At 47.2% G+C, this 20,148-nt stretch overlaps 1 protein-coding gene across 5 annotated transcripts in view; it reads right to left on the bottom strand.

The window, feature by feature from the left end:
* The window catches only part of RPH3AL (rabphilin 3A like (without C2 domains)), a 137,529-nt gene that overhangs the window by 96,560 nt on the left and 20,821 nt on the right, over nt 1-20,148 (bottom strand). Inside the window, exon 1 of one of the 5 annotated variants that reach the window (XM_052657273.1) lies at nt 19,354-19,484. The exons of 3 other annotated variants lie outside the window; for them this stretch is intronic. The gene's annotated coding sequence lies outside the window, so the exon portion shown is untranslated. Of the gene's footprint in view, nt 1-2,207; nt 2,257-19,353; nt 19,485-20,148 lie in introns of those variants that run through there. One more of the 5 variants, XM_052657276.1, reaches the window with a different exon arrangement.

Raw genomic sequence — 20,148 nt, 5'->3', positions numbered from 1 at the left:
AGCATGCTGTTGGCCTCAGACAGACAAGCAGCACTGCATCTGTCTTCACTGCCCTCATTCATTCATTCAACAAACAAGCTCTGAGTGTCGACTCTGCACCAGGCACGTGACACATCTCAGCTGACTGCAAGGTGAGCAGGGGGCAGCTCCCCGTACCCCCGAGAAGGCCCCACTTACTGCTGCAGGGGTCTTCTCCCCAGGGAAGTAAATCCTCACCCCAAACATCCACTCCAGTGGACCCAAATCCCTGCCCGTCTCTTTGTCTCCCCGATTTCTCATTTCCAGGCTAAGACGATACTTGCAGCCTCCAAACAAAATGAGATGCAAAACGCCCTGCTCCTTGCTCCTCTCACTTCAGGCGCCAGCCCTCCAATTTTAACAGCCACAAGCTCTGCCTACCTGTCCCCAGAGGCATAGCTCACTTTTGTCGTTTCTAAGACACCTGAAACAGAGCAGGTGGAGGTCCAAGCTGAAGATGATCACAAAGCTGATGGCAGGCAACTCCAGGGCAACCAGACTCCTGGGGCAGGACTCATCCTCCAATACACAGGAAGGAGGGAAGCCTCACAGGGCCCAAAGCAGTGCTCTGGTCCCCAGGGGACCAGGCGGAATTACTTCTGAGGGCTGCTATAACCAAGTACCACGAGTTGGGAGCCTTACAACAGTCCTAGAGCCTGGAAGTCCAAAACCAAGATGTCAGCAGGGCCAAGCTCCCCCTGAAGGACCCAGAGGAGACTCTGTCTATGAAGCATCTGCTGTAGCCTCTGCCGTTTGCTGGCGACGCTGGGTGCTCCTTGGTTGGTCGCTGTATCACTCCAACCGCGGTCTTGATCTTCACGTGGCATTCTTCCCTCTGTGTCTCCATGTGCCCATCTCCCTGCGTTTCATGTTGAATTAAGAACAGGAATTTCCTGACGGTCCTGTGGTTGGGACTCTCACTGCCAAGTGCCCAGGTTCAATCCCTGGTCAGGGAACTAAAACCTCATAAGCCGTGTAGCAAGGCCAAAAAATAAAAAGACCATGCTGCTGCTAAGTCGCTTCAGTTGTGTCCGACCCTGTGCGACCCCATAGACGGCAGCCCACCAGGCTCCCCCGCCCCTGGGATTCTCCAGGCAAGAACACTGGAGTGGGTTGCCATTTCCTTCTCCAATGCATGAAAGTGAAAAGTGAAAGTGAAGTCACTCAGTCATGTCTGACTCTTTGCAACCCCATGGACTACAGCCTACCTGGCTCCTCCGTCCATGGGATTTTCCAGGCAAGAGTACTGGAGTGGGGTGCCATCGCCTTCTCCGAAAAAGACCACAGGAGATTCCAATATGACCTTATCTTAATTAATTACATCAGCAATGCCCCATTTTCAAATTAATTCACATTCTGAGGTTCTGAGCGTTAGGACTTCTTCATGCCCCCTTTTAAAAAATTATTTATTCATTTGGCTGCATCGGGTTTTGGTTGTGGCACACAGGCCTCTCTCTAGTTGCGGCAAATGGGGTCCAGGGTTCACAGGCTCAGTAGGTGCGGCACAAGGGCTTGGCTGCCCTGCAGCATGTGGAATCCTAATTCCCTGACTTGGGATCAGACCTGTACCCCCTGCATTGGAGCTCAAATTCTCAATCACTGGACCCTCAGGGAAGTTCCTCAATATGTACCCCTGGGGACACAATTCAACCCATGATACTTAGGGAAGAGAAAGGCCAGAGTCCTACTTTGAGAGTGGGGATAGCAGAGATAGTGGACCCTGTGAATATACAGATATTCAAAATAGCCTTTACCCCCCACCCTGGAGGTCCTGGGGTGCTCAGGACTGGGAGAGGGATCTATTAATACATCTAAGACAGGGGGTTATCATGTGTGTGCCTGGGTGCATGCTAAGTCCCCAGTCATGTCCGACTGTTTGTGAACCGATGGACTATAGCCCGCCAGGCTCCTCCGTCCATGGGATTCTCCAGGCAAGAATACTGGAGTGGGTTGCTATGTCCTCCTCCAGGGGATCTTCCCAACCCAGGGACCGGCCCACGTCTCTTACGTCCCCTGCACTGGCACATGGGTTCTCTACCACTAGCGCCACCTGGGAAGCCCCGGGGGTTGTCATGGTTGCTGCGAAAAGTGGATTTGGGAAAACAATCTCCTTGGGTCACTGCTTGTCTTGGGAGTTCTTAACAGGGGACCAGTGAACTTGGATGGGAACAAACTGTATTTTCACTAACCTGTAACTGAAATGACCTATTCATCATGAATACAGGCAACACACCACAGTCATATGGAAAGTTCCAGGGTCTTGGTCATCAGCAGAATCACAGATATTTTCATATCACAGTACAGACCTGCAGATACCTCAGTGTTATTCATGCTCATCACTATTTTAAAATTATGATAGTTATTACATTCAGATGTACACTATACTAGAGACAATAGACTAATATGTAAAAGCTAAATGTTTATGATCCTGAAATTGACATGAATATTTTTTTAACATTTAATAACCGGAATTAGAAAATAATTAACTTGAGGTAAGAAAACCGGCTTCTTATTGGTTGAAATTTTCTCAATAAAAGAAAGGTATTTCAAATAAAAAAATATTGTTACCAGTTCTTTTGATAATCGTGCCATCTCCTGACAGATTTAGCAATTAATAAAAGCAAATAAAAATATCATATGTTGTGGTGATTTAAAAAATTACAATAGTTACTAGACCTATGGCAAGGCTGTTTACTTGCAGAAAAGAGTGGCAACCCACTCCAGTATTCTTCCCTGGGAAATGCCACGGACAGAGGAGCCTGGCAGGCTACAGTCCATGGGGTTGCAAAGAGTCAGACGTGACTTAGTAACTAAACAACAACAAGGTTGTTTACTTAATGATTCAAAAAAAGAAGCACATAAGTTACTATATGAGAACCTTGTTTTGTTAAAAATATATATATTCTGATAATAATGTCAATACAACTGGCTTCTTCTGTAACACCGTTCGTGCACTGAGAGCCGTTATTTTGAGAAACATTCCATAGGATTCACCAGATGGTCAAAAAAGAAATCAATGGCACAAAAAGCAAAGAACAGCAGATGAAATGGAAACTTAGCTCAAAGGTTACCAGGATAAAATCAAGCCTTCAGGGTAAGCAGCTGTCTGTGGCTCGGGGGACTCTGCTCAGAAAATGCCCAAGTTGTCTGTCCCAGGTGTTACCAGGCACCTGGCTTGGGGTGCATGGGGAGGAGTGTAAATGCTATTCGTTTCGTAATGCAGAAAAACAAGCCTGCTTCCATCTATTCAATTTGTGTGGAAAATCTCAGGCAAACAGAATTTCTGCAAAGGAAATCTGATTTCAGCTCACACCCAAAGGTGCTTGTTGGAAGAGCCCAAGAGAAACCTCTCCACGAGGCAGAGACGCCTCTGGAAGGAAGAGGCCCACCCCTTCTCACCCCAGCCTCAGGTGTGCCGACAGGGTGGTCCTCTGTGCACTCAGGTCCCAGGAGCAGCGGCCTCTGACAGCCCTGCCAGGACCCCAGCTCTCAGGCGACTCTCCTCAGGGCTCCACCAGGTCCTTCAGTCTTCTTCCGCCCTCTTTCCCAGAGCTGGGGAAGGGACCCTGGCCCTGGCTGTTTGCTTAAAGCCAGCAGCCAAGGCAACCCCCGCCAACCCAGCTGCTATCTGTAGCCAGCTGTCCCCTCTTGTTCATGGAAACACAAATAGTTGCTCCCTGCCCCAGCTCCAAGGTTAAGTACGCGCTGCCCAGGTGCCAGCTGTTAACCTCTCTGCACACTCCTTAGTCCCCCTGCTGCAGGCTAAGACCGCAAAGAAGGGGGGTGTCCATCACGAAAGACCCTGGCAATGACTGCTGAAGACTCAAGCAAGGTAGCGGGTGGGCATCTGAGAGTGAGAAAGGGGACCACCCCCAGCAGGTGGCTAGGCTCAGAGAAGATGAGCAGGGAAAAGATCAAACAGAAGCGCCGACATTTTGCCAGTAGTTTTGGAGGTTTTAACGAGGAGCCCACAAGTCAAAATGTCCCTGCTCGTGTTCAGTCTGGCCCTGAGCTACCAAACTGGGAGGGAAAGCATAGGACCGCACGGGGCGCTGCCCACTTGCCAGGTGCTGGCCACAGGCTGGCCAAGTGAAACTCATCACAGTCCCAAAGGGATGGCATGTCATCATCCACTTTCAGAGAAGAGGTTTGACTGATGATTGAAAGGTGCAGCCACTCGCTCAAGGCCATGCAGCTGGCCCCTGACACTTTGTCACCCTCTCTGCCTCCAAGGAGTCCCAGCTGCAGCACGTGGCACCTAATGAAGGCAATAAGGCAGGGCACACTCTCCAAGCCTCTTCTGTGCTCTCAGCCCTTAGGAGTGTGCTAGGAGTTCATGGAAATTGAGACCTGTAGGAATTGGCCAAACAGGAGAAAGCTCGGGGTTACCTGGAGCAGGGCTGCAGGTACTGCAGAGGAGGCAGGCTGGTGTGAATTTCCTGGAGCAGGCAGCCAGCAGCTGGGACTAGAGGTGTGAGGCCCAGGAAATGGGCAGCAGGGTCGCCAGGGCTGCTATGCCCCGCCTATACCCACAGGGCAGAGTGACATGAAGCCACAGGTCTCAGACAGGACCCCTTGTTCTCTACCAATTCCACTGCCTGACCCAGGAGCTCACCCAGACCTCAGTCATCCTAGGATCCTAAGTGGTTCCCCTGACTCCTGGCTCACTGACTCAGCCTACCCTGCCACCAGAGGGGCCCTGCAAAAGCCCGGCTCTCCTCAGACACTTGCAAATCAAGCCTATTGTCCCCATTTGGGAGTGCCAGGCCATCTATAGGCTCTATGCCACCTTGCCAAGTCTGTCTCCAGACAAACAGAAACACTTGGCATCATACCCTGTTAGATGCTTAAGCCCAGGCCTCCTCCAAACAGCCCCCTGCTGCTCCCCAATCCACATCTATTGCCCTAGCCTGAAGCACTGATTCCCTCCTTGGCATCTCCACATTTTTTACCTCTTCCCAGCACTTCCCAGTTTCTGGTGGCTTGTGAAAGCTTCTGACCTCTCCTACTGTACAAAACACTCCCCAAGAGCAGGACAGACCTTGTGCCCAGATGACACTCAAAGCACGTGTGCCAGAATAGAACTGAGAGTCCACAAATAAACCCATACATCTGTGATCAACTGATTATTTGACAGGAGTGTCAAGACCACTCAATGGGGGCAGAAGAGTCTTTTCAGTAAACTGTGATGACAACGGAACAGTCACATGCAAAAGAATGAAGGTGGACCATTACATCATACCATTTAAAAATGTTACTCTAAATGCATCAAAGACCTAAATGCAAGAGCTGAAAGTTTTAAAGCACTGAGAAGATAATAGACGGGCAAAACTTCGCGACCTTAGATTTGGCAGTGGTTTCTTAGATATTAGAATGTAAATCCAGGGACTTCTGTGGTGGTTCAAGGGCCAAGACTCCACGCTCCCAATACAGAGGGCCTGGGTTTGATCCCTGACCAGGGAACTAGATCCGACATCCACACTAGATATCCCACATGCTGCAACAAAGATTGAAGATCCTGTGTGCTACAGCTAAGACCCAGGACAAATAAATAAACATAAAAGAATGCAAACCCAAACCACAGTGAGACATCACTTCATACCAAAAGCATAACCAACAAAAGAAAATAAATAAATAAAGGGGACGTTACTGACATTAAAAAACTCTGTGCGCCAAAGAACTAACCCTAATCCCAAATGCAATATTTTCATGGTATATTTGTAGAAAAAATATTAAAAGAACAAATGCTTACCATATAAACCTTTTATTAAATTTCATAAACAGCAGAATTACTATTGCTTTCCATGTATAACCTCCCTGATTTTTATGGCTCAGGTCTACCTTGGGTGTTTGAGAGAAAAAGAAAAAATGTCTATTAATAAACACTGCCTTCAAGATTTTGAATAAAATGGGTGGCTTCAATGCCTGTACCTTGCGACCCAGGCCCACAAGCACAAGCCATCTTATTCTTATAGGTGCAAATCTTTAAAGCTGAACATGTGACTATGTAATTTTGGAAGGCAAGGATGCTAAAAAAGCTCCCACCCTGGTCTTGGAACTATCTTCTCCCTCAAAAATGGGTTCACTTGTACAACAAAAGATAGGTACATTTATTGTTAAATTGTCTTACTGCAGGCAAACACGAAATGGTTGCAAATGTCCATTTACAGTGAAATATATACATAAATGATTCATAAAATGTTAAAAAAGAAGGTGAAAAGGTAAGTCACAGAATGGAAAAAGATATTTGCATATCACATATCTGATAAGGGTCTAGTATCCAGAACAGATAAAGAACGCCTCTGACTCAACAACAAAAAGACAACTCAACTAATAAATGGGTAAAAGACTTGAATGGGGCCTCCCTGGTGGCTCAACAGTAAGGAATCTGCCTGCCAGTGCTGCAGATATGGATTTGATCCCTGGTCCAGAGAGATCCCCTGGAGAAGGAAATGGCAACCCTCTCCAGCACTCTTGCCTGGGAAACACCATGGATGAAGGAGCCTGGCTGGCTCTGTCCACGGGGTTGAAAAGTGTTGAACACGACTTAGTGACTGAACAGCAGCGACAAAGGATTTGAACAGACATTTCTCAAAAGGAGAAGCGCACACGCCAAAAAGCCCATGGAAAGACACTCCACGTTACCAGCCATCAGAGACAGGCAAGCCCAAACCACAGTGAGGTGCCTCTTCACGCCCATTAGGACGGCTATCATTTTAAGGACAGAAATTAATGTGTGTTAGCAAGGATGCAGAGAAATAGGAACCCGCATTCACTGCTGGCACAAATGTAAAATGGTGCCACCATAGTGGAAAACAATTCAGTAGTTCCTCAAAAAAAATAAATACAGAATCACAATCCTAATCCAAAAGAACTGAAAATACATTTCGAAGCAAAAACAGTAGATCTTCTTCAGAGAAGATCTATTCACATCAGCTAACAGGTAGAAACCACCCAAATGTCCATCAACTGGTAAACGATATGTGGTGTAACCAACAGTGGACTATTCAGTTCAGTTGCTCAGTTGTGTCCGACTCTTTGCGACCCCATGAATTGCAGCACGCCAGGCCTCCCTGTCCATCACCAACTCCCAGAGTTCACCCAAACTCATGTGCATCGAGTTGGTGATGCCATCCAGCCATCTCATCCTCTGTCATCCCCTTCTCCTCCTGCCCCCAATCCCTCCCAGAATCAGGGTCTTTTCCAACGAGTCAACTCTTCGCATGAGGTGGCCAAAGTATTGGAGTTTCAGCTTTAGCATCATTCCCTCCAAAGAAATCCCAGGACTGGTCTCCTTTAGGATGGACTGGTTGGATCTCCTTGCAGTCCAAGGGACTCTCAAGAGTCTTTTCCAACACCACAGTTCAAAAGCATCAATTCTTTGGCGCTCAGCTTTCTTCACAGTCCAACTCTCACATCCATACATGACCACAGGAAAAACCATAGCCTTGACTAGATGGACCTTTGTTGGCAAAGTAATATCTCTGCTTTTTAAAATGCTGTCTAGGTTGGTCATAACTTTCTGGCCATAAAAAAGAACAAAGTGTGATTCATGCAACAACATGGATGAGCCTTGAAAACATCGTGTTAAAAGAAGCCAGGCCACAAAAGATAGCATAGCACAGGACTCCTTTTATGTGAAATGTCCAGAATAGACCCATCTATAGAGACTCTAAATGGACTTAGTGGTTGTCTAGGGCTGGTGTTTCCTCAGTGGTCCAGTAGTTAAGACTCTGCCCTTCCACTGCAGGGGGCGTGGGTTCAATCCCTGGTTGGGGAACTAAGATCTCACATGCTGTGTGGCACAGCCATAATAATAATAATAGCTGCCTAGAGCTTATGGGGGAGGAAGACAGGTAATAATAGCTAAAGGATATGGGTCTCTCTTTGGGGAGATGGAAATGTTCTAAAACTGGCTGTGGTGACAGCTGCTTATATCTGTGAATATACCAAACCCCACAGAATTGTATACTTTTTATGGGTGACCTCTATGGTATATGAATTACATCTCAATAAAGCTGTTACAAAACAAAGCATGGAGTACAGTGAAGCACAAACTGGGGGGTCTGGACAGGGCAACCAGGTACACAGTCTCCAGGGGACAACGAACTGGCCACTTACATTTTACCGTCACCCCCTGATGGCCTGGGGACAGATTAACTACAAATTAACCTCAATATGAAAACAACAGATGGTGCATTTGTGAAAACACTGTGGGAGAGGGGCAGGGAAGAGAAAGAGAGAGAAAGCAAACATGGTCAAATGCTAAGAATGACTGAATCTAAGTGGAGAGGTTTCTCTGTCCTGTTTGTCCAGCTTTTCTGTAAGCGTTGAAAACTTTCACAGTAAAACTTCCATAATGAACTCTCAACGGCTAAAGCTGGAACTGTTTTTGTTTTTTTTAAGATTTTTTTTTAATGTGGACTGTTTTTAAAGTCTTTATTAAATTTGTTACAATATTGCTTCTGTTTTATGATTTGTTTTTTGGCCAGAGGCATGTGGGATCTTAGCTCCCAACCAGGGACTGAACCCACACCCTCTGAATTGGAAGGCCAAGTCTTAACCACTGGACTGCCAGGGAAGTCCCAAAAGCTGGAACACTTTTTCCAACAACAAAAATAACAACAGTACTGGATTATAACCCATAAAATAAATATGATATAAAAACTGAATACACAAATTAGTAGGGGAGGTGGACAATTCTCTCTTACAGAAGGGCTACTACTACTGCTGCTGCTGCTAAGTCGCTTCAGTCGTGTCCGACTCTGTGCAACCCCAGAGACGGCAGCCCACCAGGCTCCTCTGTCCCTGGGATTCTCCAGGCAAGAACACTGGAGTGGGTTGCCATTTCCTTCTCCAATGCATGAGAGTGAAAAGTGAAAGTGAAGTCGCTCATTCATGTCCAACTCTTCGCGACCCCACGGACTGCAGCCCACCAGGCTCCTCTGTCCATGGGATTTTCCAGGCAAGAGTACTGGAGTGGGGTGCCATTGCCTTCTGGTACCGGTTAATAAATACAGGCATACCACATTTAATTGTGCTTTGCAGATAATTGTGTTTTTTAGCAAATTGAAGGTTTGTGGCAAACTTGCACTGAGCCTCTACTGGGGTCATTTTTCTAACAGCATCTGCTCACTTATTGAGACTGTTACATTTTGGTGTTACATTTTGGTGATTCTTGCACTATTTCAAAATGTTCATTACTTTCATCATTGCTACCTGGTCTACAATCAGTGGTCTTTGATGTTATTTTTGCAAAAAGATTACAACTTACTGAAGGCTCAGATGACAGTTTGCATCTTTCAGCAATAGAGTATTTTTTATTTAAGGCATCTATGTTGTCATGGGCTTCCCTAGTAGCTCAGACAGTAAAGAGTCTGCCTGCAATGCAGGAGACCTGGGTTCATTCCCTGGGTTAGGAAGATCCCCTGGGGAAGAGAATGGCAACACACTCCAGTATTCTTGCCTGGAGAATTCCGCGGACACAGGAGCCTGGTGGGCTACAGTCCACGGGGTCACAAAGAGTCGGACACAAGTGAGTGGCTTGACTTTACTCAGGTTGTTACATTGTTTTTTAGACACAATGCTATTGCACACTTAATAGCTATAGTATTATGTGAACATAACTTTTATAAGCACTGGGAAACCAAAAAATGTGTGACTCGCTTTGACATTTGCTTTATCCCGGTGGTCTGGAACTGAACCTGAAATATATGTGCGGTCTGCCTGGTACAGAAGGAACGAAGGAAACAGAAGAATCAGCATTAAAGCACCCCAGTAATAACTGTTGCAGGCCAGATTCATGGACAGATACTAAAATTACAAAGTTAAAAAAATAGTAACTTTACAGGAGAGACACCTTGCAGATACTACCTTATCCAAGTCATCAAGACTAATATCACCAGTGATAAGACATAGGGACATCAAGGCCCTCCTGATACCATGTACTGAGAAAGATACATCATCATTTTGGTGGTATTCCTGCCCAAAACACATAACTGCAAAGTAAACATGAGAAAATATCAGTTCAGTTCAGTTCACTCATGGAGAGATGCTCTATATAACAACTGACCAGAACTCTTCTGAAATGTGAAGGTCATAAATGATAAGGAAAAACAGAGGACTTCCCAGGTGGTCCAGTGGCTAAGACTCCATGCTCCCAATGCAGGGGGCCTGGGTTTGATCCCTGGTCAGGGAACTAGATTCCACATGTTACAACTAAGACCCAGTACAGCAAATATATAAAAAAAATATTTAAAAAAACAAACTGAGGAGCAGTTACATTGTTATATGAGATATTAACAAGGCAAGCAGGGTGAGGGGTAGGCAGGAACTCTGTGAACCATTCTTTCGACATTTATGGAAACCTAAATAATTTCAAAATAAAAAGCTTTAATTTTTTTCACAATTATAAAACAACAAGTTCAGGACTTACCTGGTGGTCCAGTGATTAAAAAATATGTGCTTCCAATGTAGGGGACATGGGTTCAATTCCTGGTCAGGGAACTAGGATCCCACATCCCGCGTGGCCAGATGTATAAAATAAAAACGAGCTTGATTAAAGGTATCTGTTATTCAGAATCATATATGCCAAGGGACATGTGACATGCTCTGGCCTCAGAGGATGGTACCCACACCCCCTCCCAGCCCAAAGCCCACCGGGGAAGGTGAGAAGGGACTCAAGGGGTGACTGTGGGGGCCCCCACTTCCCCGTATGAGATGTGGGCTGGAGGGAGCAGGAGTTATGGAGGAAGGGGTTAGATGTCTGCCAAGGTCTTTCTTATTTCTGAGACAAAGGATGACTCCGCAAAAGGAAGAGAAGACATAATCTAGAATTTCACACCTGTGGCCTTCTCTGTGTCAGGCAGTTTGTATGGCTTCTATTGCTTGAAACTATGGCACTTGGGGACTTCCCGGTGGCCCAGTGGTTAGGACTCAGCACTTTTACTGCTGAAGGCCTGGGTTCAATCCCTGGTCAGGGAACTAAGAGCCTGCATGCTCCAGATCACAGCCAAAAATAAAAAATAAAAAGGAATGAAACTGTTGAACCTGTATTATTTCTATACCTTAAGATGGCATGGACTAAATACTAAATGACATTTTTAACTAAATAACTTTCCAATCTACTTAGTGCCTTGTTTTCATTACTTTTGCTTTATTCATTTTTAAACATTTTATCTTTTTAAAAATTAATTTTTATTGGAGTATAGTTGTAGTTTTGCTTTAACAGTGAGTTGAGTCATCCATGACACTTGACCTCCCCTGTTAACCTAGCGAGCATTTTGTCTTATCACCACTATTTATGTTATCAGTGTATTCTCCTCAGGGAGAATTTACAGTGTGTTCATATACCCACCAGCCAAAGATGACGCTGACCTGGGGTCTGCACAAGGGAATCAAGTGCAGTAAAATATTAATAGTAGAATCTAAAGCAGTGGGCATACAGGTGGACACCACAAACTTCTTTCAACTTTGCTATATATTTTTAATTTTTCATGATAAACTGTGATTAAATAAAAGTAAAATTACAAAAGAATATTTGGGGCCTGTACACTGCAAACCAGATTCACACCCTCAGTGGGAGAATGCACCTAGGAGGCCCCTCTGCAGAAAAATACACCCACGCCTGTTCTTTCTCCCCACGGGTGTCTGCAGGCAACAGGGCTCTGTCTGGAGGAAGGAGAAGCAGTGTCGTGGCCAAGGCCAGGGGCCTGCAGATAGTCTCCACATAAATACATTCAGTCTTTGGTTTCAAACCAAGTCAGAAAGGGGGCAGCAGCCACAGGGTTTATTAGCTTCAAATGCATCTGGCAATGGGCACCCGGGCTGGCCGAGCAGGCCCCAACCTGGTCACGCACCCCAGGCGGCCCGGCCAATGGCTGATGAATTCTCTTCTTCTGCCAAAACATAAAGGGCAGACTCCTTCCGAGTCTGTTCTTTGGGGCAGGTATCTGGGATCTGCCTTCTGGCTCTGTGTGAATTATTAGCTCAGTGACCTTGGCAGCTTCCTTCATCTCTCTAGGCCTTAGTTGCCTCATTGGTAAAATGAGTAGCTGCCTCCTGGCCTGTGGGGAAGAGTAAATTAGATCAGTGGTTCTGAATCAGGGTGATTTTGTTCCCCCAGGAGGTACCCAGGGGCCAGATGGATAGTGGGGAGAGGTCAGGATGCTGCTAAACACCTTACAAGGCACAGCAGAGTACCCTACCCTGCAACAACATAAAATTTGCCCACCAAAAATGTCAAAGCGCCAATTTGAAAAACTCCGATTTAAATGGTACAGGTAACACACATAGATAGGACCCAAAATACTGTGCAGTCTCAGTGAAGGGCAGCTGCCACCACCGTCATCATCACCAGCACCATCACTATCATCACAGTTATCATCACCACCATCATCACCACCATCACCAGCACCATCACCACCATCACCACCACCACCACGGTCATCATCACCACCATCACCACCACCACCACCATTATCACCACCATCACCATCACCACCATCACTATCACCATCACCAGCTACCACCATCAGTATTATTCACCTGAAATTCCCAATACCCAGAAGAGCACAGGTAGGAAGCATCAATGAATGCTGCTGTATTGAACTGAATAAACAGGACATTCCTTAGGGTTAAGGACATTCCAAAATGTCCCTTCAATCCCCTAAGCTCCCCTGAGGGAACTGAAGCAGGTAGTAGCTATGAGATGGGTAAGGGGAGTGAGAGGGGGGCGCCTTGGAGAAAGGGTCTGAGCAGATGATGGCAATATCAGCCGACACCCTTGTTTAACCCTGAATGTTAGAGTTCTGCTCTGAGCATTTGACACGTATTAATTCGTTTTACTCTCTCAATGGCCCAGGAGGTCAGTTACTAATAGAATAATATATTATAATAATATTCTATTACTACTCCCCTCTATGAGCATACACGCTGAACTGCGGCTTCCCCAGTGGGAGGGAGCAGTTTTGCAGAACTCGTCCTCTGCTTGTGGTCAGTCCTGGTGCCTACCTGACTGCTCTACAAAGAACCTTAGAAGCATGGCCCTGTCTCCCAGTAGCCTGCGTGTATGTGGATGGTTTCTGGCCCTTTCATTCAGTACTGCAGGAAACACCCAGAGGAGATCCTTTCTGGGCAGGGCAGATGCCTGGTGAGCAAAGTGTATATCAACAGGGAAGAGAAGCCAGCAAGAGGGGAAAGGGCATGTGGCTTTCCTGAGAAGGGTAGGGCCCATGTTGGTGAGGCGGCCTCAGAAACCGATCCCAGGGCCCATCTCTAAAGGAGCCAGGAGTGGGCCAGTCTAGAGTCACTGTTGGGAGGACCCCACCAACCTGGTCACTTTCCTGCCTCTCTGCCTTTTCCTCACTACCACCAGCAGGATCTCCCTAAAAAAAAAAAAAAAAAAAAAAAAAACAGGCCTAGAATCCATCCTCAGAGAAGTCAGAACAGGGAGTAGCTGGGGTGCCGACATATATAGCCAGGCTGGAGAAACAGGAGCCCAGGGGGCATGGCGGGTGGAAGGAGTGACCAAGAAAGGTGAGCAGGATGAGTCTGGGGCTCCCACCCAGGAAGGGAGAGGAGGAGAAGGGCTGGGGTGAGAAGCGGGTACCTGCGGGACATGGCTGGCTCCCCCCATTCCAACTGTTCCCTGTAAGTGCAAGGGGAATTCTAGTGGGTTCTGAGGTCTCAAAAATGAGGACACAAGGGAAAGCCAAAATGTCACACAGGAAAAGCAAAAGGTATTTCTGCTCATCATCTATGAGAAGACCCACCACTAATTGAGCATTTACTATTTCTCCAGCTGGGTGCCAAGTACTTTATAGAATCATCTTCTCTATTTTTCACAGCAGGTTTTAACATCTCCATTTTACAGGTGAGCAAACTGAGGCTCAGGGAGGTACATGATGTACCCAAAGTCACACAGCATGTAAGTGACAGCGTGCAGGATTTGAACTCCAAGCTCAATTTCTTGATCTCAAGGATATTCCAAGTTCTCAGCACTTAACAGAAGTATGTGCGTTTGGGGGCCTTAAGACAATGAAGAATCTGCTGGCAATTCAGGAGACCTGGGTTCAATCCCTGGATTAGGAAGTTCCCCTGGAGAAGGAAATGGCAACCCACTTCTGTATTCTTGCCTGAGAAATCCCAGGGACAGAAGAGCCTGGCAGGCAACAACCCATGGGGTTGCAAAGAATCGGATATGACTGAGTGACTAACACTTTCACCTTCCTATGCCAGTCACCCTCACCCACACACACAATCTTTCATTATCCTTTCAAGTAAGTAGAGACAATGAATAATATTCTAAATAGGGAAAACAATATTGAAAAGAAATAAGAAGGCAAACAACCCAGTTAAAAATAGGCAAGAAACCTAAACAGATACCTCACCGAGGAAGATATGCAAGATGGCAAATAAGCCATATCTATGTGATATGTCATTGAGCAACTGCAAATTAAGATAACGCAATACCACTGCACACCTATTAAATGGCCAAAATTCAGCACACTGACAACACCAGATGCTGACAAGGATGCTGGACAATAGGCACTCTCATCCATGCAAAATGGTCCGGCCACTAAAAAGCAGTATCTTATAAAACTAAACGTACTCTTATTATATGATCCAACAGTTACACTCCTTGGGGTTTACCCAAAGAATTGGAGACCTACATCTACACACATACAAATATGGCATACTGAGGTTTATACCAGATTTATTCATTATTGCCAAAACATGAAAGCAACCAAGATGTCCTTCAGTAGGTGAATGGATAAATAAACTGTGCTATGTCCAGACAATGGAATAAAACTCAGCAACAAAAGTGAAAAAAATTTAATAAATAGAAAAATTAAAAAGCTACCAAGCAACGAAAAGACATGGAGGAAGCTTAAGGGCATATTGCTAAATGAAAGAAGCCAATCTGAAAGGTATGATGTTCTGAAAAAGAAAAACTACAGTAGCAGTAAAGAGATCAGAAGTTCAGGGGAGCAAGGGAAGGATGAATGGGGGGACATGGGATTTTTAGGACTGCAAAACTGTAATTCTGTGATGATATGGTCACGGTGGACACATGTCATTATATACATTTGTCATAAGTCATAGAATGTGCACCAAGAGTGACCCCCTAAAGCAAACCATGGGCTTTAGTTTACAATAATGTATCACTGCTGCTAAGTCACTTCAGTCGTGTCCAACTCTGTGTGAACCCATAGACAGCAGCCCACCAGGCTCCTCCGTCCCTGGGATTCTCCAGGCAAGAACACTGGAGTGGGTTGCCATTTCCTTCTCCAATGCATGAAAGTGAAAAGTCAAAGTGAAGTCACTCAGTCGTGTCCGACTCTTAGTGACCTGATGGACTGCAGCCTACCAGGCTCCTCTGTCCATGGGATTTTCCAGGCAAGAGTACTGGAGTAGGGTGCCATTGCCTTCTATCATGCGTGTATTGGTGGTTCAGTGGTAGAATTCTCCCCTGCCACTCGGGAGGCCCAGGTTTGATTCCCGGCCAACGCATTGCACCCTGTGTTTGGGGCTTCATAGGCAATTAGGACACAGCTCCTGGGCAATAATCTATGGCAGGTTGAGATCAGAGACCTGGGGCTTCCTGGGAAGTTGTGAAAACAGCCAGGTGTGTGCTTAGATGCCCAGTTGTGTCTGACTCTTTGTGACCTCATGGACTGTAGCCCACCAGGTTCCTCTGTCCATGGGATTTTCTAGGCAAGAATACTGGAGTGAGTTGCCATTCCCTTCTCCAGGGGATCTTCCCAACCCAGGGATCAAACCTGTGTTTCCTGCTTTGTAGGCAGACCCTTTACAGCCTGAGCCACCAAGGAAGCCCAGCTTTTTCTCAGGCTTTCACCTGCTGCTGCTGCTGCTAAGTCGCTTTAGTCATGTCCGACTCTGCGTGACCCCATAGAGGGCAGCCCACCAGGCTCCCCCGTCCTTGGGATTCTCTAGGCAAGAACACTGGAGTGGGTTGCCATTTCCTTTAAGTGAGGCTAATAACAGTGGAAAGCGAACACAGATTCCCCTCCTCCTTACATGCACCTCCCCCTGCATCTAGGAAAGGGGAGTGCAGCCAGAAAAGGCCAAAGGCAGGGTCTCCAAGTTCAAGATTTCCCATTTTACACCATGTGAATTAATTCTTTTAAAATTAAAACAACCCTTCTGGACTTCCCTAGTATTCCTGTGGTTCAGAATCCACCTGTTGAGGCAGGGGACACGGGTTCGACCCCTGGTCCAGGAAGATCCCACGAGCCGAGGCTCAACTAAGCCCGAGAGCAGCAACTAGAGCTGCAACCAGCCTCACTCTAGAGCCCAGGCTCCGCAACCAGAGGAGCTTCTGCGACGAGAAGCCCGAGCACAACAAAGACTCGGCACAGTCAAAATTAATTGAACAAACAATGCTTCTCCCCAACCCTAAGTAATACCCTGCCCCAAAATGTCTCCCGATAAAACTGATGTTCAGAATTGCAACTCTAGTTTTATATCACAACAGCATTAAGAGCGGGGAACACTCACACGCACCTTGGCTATATAATAACTCATGCATTCCCTGAAGCCACGGTGGGGGTACCCAGCACCCCCATTTTACAGATGCACCCCAGCACACTACAGGGAGCGGCCCCACGCCAGACGGAAGCACAGACGGCAAGCTCCTTCTCCCAGGTGATATAGCTGGTGACAGTCTTACTCCCACTGACAGTCCCAGCGTGTGAGTTTGGAACCAGGCTCTGCACTGAACCTACTGTATAATTTGGGAGTAGCCACATCTTCCTACCCCTTGTTTCATCCTCTGTACAATGCAGGTCATGACACTTTCTTTCCCTAGCAGGTCTTGTCCAGGGTGAACAGAGTAACAGTTCTAGACAGAGTGCCTGGCCCAGAGATGGCCCTCAAAGGGGAAGAAAACAAAACCTCGTTTTTAAACCAAGCCTGCTTCTGAACTCCTGGGGCTATTCTCTGAACTAGAAAAAACAAATGGAACAATTAAACAACAACAACAATGAAAATCTGTGACCCTGATGACCACAGGCTCAGCTGATGAATGAAACCTTAGCCCGTGTCTGTTAGCCAGGCTGTCCTGACCAGACTGCAGGGCAGGGAACCGAGTGCTTCCTCTTTCTGCAGGAACCGGTGCTCTGACTCAGAGCGGAGCTTCCTGCAGCAGACCCACCCGCTTCCCCCAGAACATTCCACACTCAGCCAGGAGATCCCAGGAATGGGCCACTGGGCCCAGCTTGGGGAGACAGGCACCTCCCTTTTGGGCCTCCACACACAACTTCTGATCCATGCCCCTGCCCGGCTCCCACCACCTCCCCTCAGTTCAGTTCAGTTGCTCAGTCATGTCCGACTCTGCGACCCCATGGACCGCAGCACGCCTCCCTGTCCATCACCAACTCCCAGAGCTTACTCAAACTCATGTCCAGTTGAGTCGGTGATGCCATCCATCTCATCCTCTGTCATCCCCTTCTTCTCCTGGCTTCAATCATTCCCAGCATCAGGGGCTTTTTAAATGAGTCAGTTCTTTGCATCAGGTGGCCGAAGTATTGGACTTTCAGCCTCAGCATCAGTCCTTCCAGTGAATAGTCAGGACTGATTTCCTTTAGGATGGACTGGCTGGATCTCCTTGCTGTCCAAGGAACTCTCAAGAGACCCAGAGTTGGCTCATCAACCCAGACCTGCCTCTCTCCAATGTCTCTAAGCTGCCAGCCAGCGCCAGCAGGAGATGGGCTGGTGGCTGAGCTTCTGGTCCTCAGCCATGGCTCTAGGTCGGCGTCTTACACGTTTTCCCCTTAGGCCCCTGACTGGTCATCCTGCCTCAGTCCTGGTACCCATGACAAATAAATGAGTCCCTTTAAGGACAGTCATGAGCCGCTGCCCCCACTCCAGCACCTTCAATGGCTCGCACTGCTCAAGTCTGGAGTCCATATCCTGGGATTCAAGATCCTCCACAATAGAGTCCAAGCCCAAACTCCAGTCCCTACGGGACTTATGTGCCCTGCGCTGGGCTCAGTAGCTCAGTCGTGTCTGATGCTCTGCCGCCCTTTCGACTGTAGCCTGCCAGGCTCCTCTATCCATGGGATTTTTCAGGCAAGAATACTGGAGTGGGTTGCCATTTCCTTCTCCATATGTCGCAACTAAAATGGGTACCAAGATGTGCACGCACTGGGGGTGAGAGGGAGGCTCAGGAGGGAGGGGATATAGGTATACTTTGAGTGGATTCACATTGCTGTACAGCAGAAACTAACAACACTATAAAGCAACTGTCCTCCAATTAAAAAATTAAATTAAAAAAAAGATTTGCACACACACAGTTGCACACCTGCTAGTAAGATACACCCTCTCCCACCTCCACCTTGCTAGATCCTACCCCTCCCCGACACCAGCTGACTCTTCCAGGAGCCCTTTCCTTTCTGAGCCTCTGAATTCCTCCAGCACACTGTTCCCAAACCTCAGGCATCCCCATGCCACCTGCCATCCATACTACTCTTTACTTAATATTTCCCTTTAAGTCAACTCACTCTTTTACTGAAGTTTATTTTTAAAGCAAACTCCACCACAAACAGAACACCATATCATTTGCTATAAATAGAAGGGAACTTTAAAACAAAAAGTCATGGTCTAATGCACACGAAAATAAATACCTAATCATTAAAATGTTTAAAGTGCTCATCTGCATAAAATACTTAATATTACTGTATGCGTGCGTGCTCAGTCATGACCCGACTCTTTTGCGACCCCATGGACTGTAGCCCGCAGGCTCCTCTGTCCATAGGATTTCCCCAGGCAAGAACACTGGAGTGGATTGCCACTTCCTTCTCCAGGAGATCTTCCAGACCCAGGGATCAAACCCACACCTCTTACATCTCCTGCATAGCTCTTGGTTTTCCTGGTCCTGTCTCTCAGTCATCTGGAGACTAGACACGGTCTAGCCCCTCTTCCAGTGCCTTCACGTGCAATAAAAAATATTTAACAAAGTTCTGGTTTGTTCAGTTGTAGTAATGGGGCCCTTTTCTCCCCCTGGCTCTGGGCCCATCTGCTGCTCCTCCTCCATCCACCCCTAACCTCTGCCGGCCTACAGGATGGTCCGGAAAGTGTAGCAACTGCCAAGGGGGTGCAGGGGTGCTCCTCCCTTCCCCGATCCCTGCCCCCTCTCCCTGGGAAGCCACAGGCCTTAGAGTAACCCAGAGAAAAGCAAGTCAACCATTAACACTGCTCTCCCAGCACAGACACACCCTTCCCGGGAGTTAGCAAAGTTCTAGGAAAAGCCTTTCCTCCAGAAAAAATGAAATCTTCCCATCCCCTCATTGCCAAAGATCCCAAAACACCTACCAGGAACCGAGGGGTCTTGGCCTGGGCCTGGCCCTGCTGGCGTCTAGAAGGAGGCGGCTCCCCTCTCCCCTCCCCCCACCATGCGTTGTCAGGGGCGACCCTGATGAAGATCTGAATCACTGGGACTTAAGTCAATAAGTGGCAGCCGGGGAAGGCCCAGCTGGAGCCAAACCAAGGCCTGGATTCTCTGGGTGGACCGACGCCCAGCTGAAGCCAATCCATGGGTGACCAAGTTCCTCCTAATGACATTTTCTAAAGCTGAACAGAGGAAGCTGGAGGGGCTACAGTGCATGGGGTGGCAAAAGAGTTGGGCAAGACTTAGCAACTAAACAACAAAGCCGAACAGATGAAGGACACTCTCTTAGAGGGAGGCCTCTCTTGGGAACGTTTGCATTCCTTTTATTTTTTAAAGTCTCGCCACTTTTACAAGTTTTAAGGACATTGTTGTTTTCAAAAGGGCACATTTTACGGAAAGGTATTCAAACTATTCATTCCAGGCAGTGGTCATAGACAGGCGTCAGCATCTCATGACTTCCTGAAACTTCAACTGCTGGGGGTGGGATATCCATCCGGGTGTAGCTGAGGGCCAGATAACGTGACCAATGACTCCCACGCCACGGCCTCCCACGTGCAGCTCGAGGAGGGCAAAGGTCATGCAGGGAGGAGCTGACACCTGCCTGTAGGGCCAAGGAAGGTGACAAGGATCCCCTTGTTGACTTTTCAGAGTGCAAACAAGCTAATGACAGGAAGAAAGGTGGTGAGAAAGAAGGAAAACACCACATCTAGCAGCTAATC

This window comes from Budorcas taxicolor, chromosome 19 (genome assembly GCF_023091745.1).
Source record: "Budorcas taxicolor isolate Tak-1 chromosome 19, Takin1.1, whole genome shotgun sequence".
NCBI classification, from domain to species: Eukaryota; Metazoa; Chordata; class Mammalia; order Artiodactyla; family Bovidae; genus Budorcas; species Budorcas taxicolor.
This window is presented reverse-complemented; position numbering and strand designations above follow the sequence as displayed.